The following is a 5,703-nucleotide window of genomic DNA, read 5'->3' as shown; positions in this document are numbered from 1 at the left end:
CGGAAGTATCTCGTATTACGTTGGTGCGGAATCCTACGTAAGACGATACGAGCGTAGGATGCGATATACGTTAAAACCAAGCACAAATACACGTTACAATACTCAAAAGACATGTTGTAGTGCAACCTTTCAACACGTGACGTTCAATCACAATTACACGTACTTGAAAAAGCTTCTAAAACAAGCCGTAGCCAAGGCTTATAAAGCCTTCGACAACTTCGCCTAACAGACTAGGCAAAGTTGTCAATAACTTCGCTTGTCCACAAGTTCGCTTATATTAGGCGAACTTGTGAGACAACCTCTACAAATCAAAACAAAACCAACAAACACGATTACAGACACTAGATACTGAACTACTGACATAATGCACTAACAACTAGAATTAAAAAAAATTTAAGCAAACTGTATAAGGTTACATATATACAATTTCTATATATTCCTATTTATTGTTCCATGTATGTATACAAAAATACATGCATATATTTATAACTAAGTCTTACATATATATATATACTAGCTTTAGAACCCGTGTAATACACGGGATCATACAAATAATAAAAAAATACAAACAAGTTTAAAAAACTAGGAAAAATGTGAATTTAAAATAAATAAATTTGTAGGTAACATATATAATTAAGAAAATAATCTATTAAATAAGTTAGGTTTAATCAATGTGATTAGCTAAGCTTTAAACAAAGACCTCCCAAACAATGATTATTTTTGTTTCATTGTAATATATTGTTCATATTTTGATGAAAAAAGAGATGGTTGCCAAGGGTAATTATGTTAGTTTTAAAAAGTGCTAAACCCTGCCTGTCCCCTTTTAACATTATTATGGTGAATGAAACAAATGAGAGTATGTTTGTTAAAAACAATTTTACCATGCTATTTTATTTATATGGATACACACTAATAATAAAAGATTACAAAGGTCTAAGTGTATACTTTGTAAAGGAAGTTTTATAGCTCAAGTTCAATATAGCAGCATGATCATTTTGTAAGAATAAATATATATTATATATTTATTAATATGGCCATCATTATTATTTATATAATAATAGATCAAAATAATTAATTAGACCTTATTATATATTTGTTTGGTAATTGTTGATGGGCCATATTACCTTTACTAGCTAATAAAGGGTTTCTCCTTGGGTGTATATAAAGAGAGATCAATATTAACATCATAACCTAATTATACACACATAACAATTTTGTGTGCCTCCTCTCTCCAAAACCAGGTTCCTCTCAAGAACCCTAACATCATCCTTAACTATACATCCTAAAGGAGAACTCGATCAAGATGACAAACATGTCGTCTACATCCATACTCTGCTGCGATTACTACTCTCCATGTTGTAACAGATTCATAAGTTTAATATTTATTATGTTTTCTATTTCTTACATGAAGAACTGATCAACATGTGGTATCAGAGCGATGTTGATTAATCAGTTCTTCATGTTTTCCGTAAATATGGAATTGAATTAGAAGACATGGACTAAAACTTGATAAACCCTAATTTTTTCGGTTTCTTTTTCATGTTCTATTATGAAAACAATATATGAAACTGTTTAAAATCCCTAAAATTCATATTTAACAAAACCCTAATATTTTCGAAATCTGTTAATTTCTTGTTTAAAGATTTCGATTCCAAGTTTTATTTGTATGTTTAATTGTTAAAATTTTCGATGATGTTCTTCGTGTTCATCATTATTATCGAAAATTATGCATATGTTGGTTCAAATCTAGATTAAAATTTGTTAATGATTATTTAGGGAAATATTTTTTCAAATCTTGGATAACTTAGAAGTTTTAATATTTTTTTAAAAGATTTGAATCCCCTTAAAATAGAAAACAGATATAATTTTTAATCATTAAAAAGTTTTGAACCAAATCTTATCATTATTAATTTAGTTAATAAAGATCATGGTTAAGGGCTTAAACCAGTTCACGGGTTATTTAAAATAATTTATTATGGGCTTAAAACAAATTATGGGTTCTAAGAGTTTATGGGCTTGGGTCATAACCCATAAAGCCGAAAACTCACTAATACTGGAATCAACATTTTCCCTAAAACTCCATAAAATCATCTAAACACCCAAATACTGAAAACCCGCTAAAAGCCGGAAACTGACGATTCACAGGAACCTAAAATTCTCGAGAACTGAGGTTTTACCTGAAACTTAAAAATCCTTACCCCTAAACATTCTTTTGCTATTAACTAATTAAATATTTTGTAAACACTTAAATGTTATAAAAATTTACAAAACACAAAAGGCTTAACTTGAATGATTTTTTTGATGTATCACTTCTGCCCAAAGGTGATGTGTTACATCTACTCTATCTTTCAAGTCTAATGAAAGCTTTTGTTAGTTTTTCCTAACATGATCAAAATGTCTCACTTCTGCCCAAAGGTGATGTGTTACATTTTAATCTAGCAAAACTAGCCCGTGCATGATTAAAATAATTGTCCCACTTCTGTCCAAAGGTTATGTGTTACAATTTTTTTGCACACATACTTAAATAAAATTTAATTATGCCCAAAGGTGATTTATTTTTTGTTTAAGTAGAACTTTTAATTATAGTCTATTAGTTTGATGTTAATAATAGACATCACATCTTCAATAAAATATAATGATCCTTCATTAATCTAATGATCATAAATTTTAATATGCATTATCTTAATATCCCATAACATTACTCACTATAATTTTCTTCTATAAATAGCTATCTCATCAAAATCATCCACTCTAATCTCAAAACACAATTGAATTTTGTCTCATAAAGAGTTTTTATAACATTTAGCTCTTCTGAATTTTAATTATCTATTAAGACATGATATGACTATCCTACTGCTGTTTCTAATAACAATTATTCCATTGAAAACTAGAGCCAAACAAATGGAATGAGTCAATCATAATGTCTATTACGATAATGATAATCAAGAACTTATATAAATAAATGCTATCACTAGAGTTATTCTAGATTTAGTTTTTCCTAAGACTAATCAAAATAACTCCCAAGATTCATGCACTCCTTAAAAATTCTAACTATAAGGTTAGATGGTATTATTGAATATATCATAATGTACAATCATGACCCATAAAATTAAGGGCTCACACATGATATTAAGTACAATATTCTAGTACATTTCATACTCAAATTTTCAATAGTACAATTTGGTTCCTTAAAAATCAACTATAATACTTAGAAGTATCAAAGGAAAATGAGTGTATTGATCAGCAACATATGTACAAGAAAAGAAGCATCCAGTACTGGAAAATAAAATATTATTCAACTCACTACCACTAAAACCTAAAAGAGGATTATTCTAAGGTTCATAGACAAAATACAAGTATTACTTCCAGCTTTAAGTTCTCTAAGGAGAAGTCTCATTGCAAAAATATGCCATTATATTAGGCATATGCATTACAAGATTATCCATAATTCAAAAGAACAAATGGCTAAAATTGATAGTTATATATTAATGATAATTAAGTCTGCTAACCTAATATTCTCATTAACACATGATTGGTTGAGTCTAGTTCTATATGTTTACCCAAAAATCAACAAATAACTAACATAAGGGTTAGTGACAAATTTAAATGTTAAGGTTATTAGAACCATGATAAACTGTTTTCAAATTACGCTTTATGATACCTTAAATATTCTGGAGATTAATCAGAATTTAGTATCAATACTTAAGCTACATTATGACAGTTATAAGGTTTGCGTAGCCAACATAAAGTCACTATTACCTTAAACTCTCATATGATTTGTTATCAATATTTGGATTGAAACATATATAAAATACAACTAGATGATACAATATATTTTCACAACTTTTGTTATCATGCAAATAAAAATATAACAAAAGACAAATGAGACCTATAAAATTCATCTATTAAAACCAAATTTGATGAGAAATCATGACATGGTTGATGAGGGTGATTTTTCACCTAATCTCATTCTTAGTGATTTTAATCATGTGTTAGATGCCCTAAACCTTACTTGGCTTAAGGAATAATTATTGGTCCACCAGAAGTTATATTTCATGTATATTCGTGAAACTTATTCAAACGGAATATTCAGACATAATTCTTTTATCATTTAAAAAGCTATTTACTTTTATATAATCTGACTTCTATGGTCCATGGTTTTAAAGAGATCCATTCATATATACATAATACGATTTCTTCTAAATATGTCCTTAAGTTTATTATTACATCTGGACATTAATGAAATCAAATCAAGTCTAACATATGTATGAGAAATTCCCACATCACGTACATCAATGAAACTCCTTATGTAGTTTTTCTATAGATATTAAAGATTAGTGGGAGCCTTAAGTGTCTCAATCATAACTTACAAGATTTGCAAGAGGTGGGGGAGTGAAAACCTGATATTATTCCAATTGCACCTCTTGTACAAGACACAGCTCCATCACAACACTATTTTATCAAAACTTATCTATTTAGAATTTACTACTACTCTTACAAATTCAGATTTCTTACTAAATTAATCATCACCTCGAGAAACTGCAACATCTTATATTATTAACTTGTTTCTCTGTTAGAATCTATTGGTCTTTAATTATTGAACCTAAGCATACTAATTTCCTAAAGGCTTCTATGGTCAGTGGGAGCAGTAAAAGTCCTTATAATGACTTGTTAGAAGTACATGAGGCGGGGAGAAGAGAGTTATTAAATTTTACTCCAAATTTAACTCCAATTACACCTCTTGTACACCATACCGCACCAACTATTACACACTTAGAATCCTGGAAATGATAGCAACCTAATCAAGAGCTAATCCATAAAACTGAGACTTTTTAAAATTACCCAATAATCAACTCAGGAGGCCATCTAGGTTTTAAAACCTACAAACATTGATGATTATGTAACCTCCCTAACTAAAGTTGAAATGGATGTTGGAAAGTTTAGTGATCCTACCCCTTATAATTAAACCATTAGCATCAATCATAATTGACTCCATAAGTCAGGCTAACGTTTTGAGATTTGGTTGAATGACCTTAGAGTGTTCATAACTAAACTAAATCACAATACGAAACGTTAAGACAATAAGAAGCATGATTGATTGTTAAAGGTTATATTCAAGGATAAACCAATTATCAAAGAATCTTCTTACCTATATTACAAAAGATTTCTTTAAGGATCATTATTGTTCTAGTAGCTTACAATAGTTAAGAGCTACATTAGATGAACATTAAAACAACTTTCCCTAACAATCGGCTTATATATTTATATGCTCATAAAACAGCCTAAAAGTTATAAACTGAAGGTCAAAGAACATTTAGTTTATAAGTCAATAAAATCCATATGTGGGTTAATGCAAACATAAAAATATGATGAAATATTTATACAATTATTTTCATCAAAAACAAGTGGATTATTGTACCTACCTCAAGATGAGTGGGAGCAACTAAACAAACTTGTCCTTATATTGATGACATTCTTCTGACAAGTATATGTTACATCAGTCAAAGCATTTTCACACATACTTTGATAATATAGATCTCAGAAATATTCCTTACACATGTAACAAACAGTATTGCTCTACTTTAGAGGATAATAGGAACACATAGATTATTTCCTTATGCTTCATTAATTAGAAGCCTTATATGAGTTCAAGTCTATACTTGTTTAGATATTACTCGAAATTGCAACACACTAGATATGTCT

The sequence above is a fragment of the Bidens hawaiensis genome, unplaced genomic scaffold (genome assembly GCF_021521415.1).
Source record: "Bidens hawaiensis isolate Kalapana, Puna unplaced genomic scaffold, B.hawaiensis_p1.1 tig00041852_1, whole genome shotgun sequence".
In the NCBI taxonomy this organism is placed as follows: Eukaryota; Viridiplantae; Streptophyta; class Magnoliopsida; order Asterales; family Asteraceae; genus Bidens; species Bidens hawaiensis.
This window is presented reverse-complemented; position numbering follows the sequence as displayed.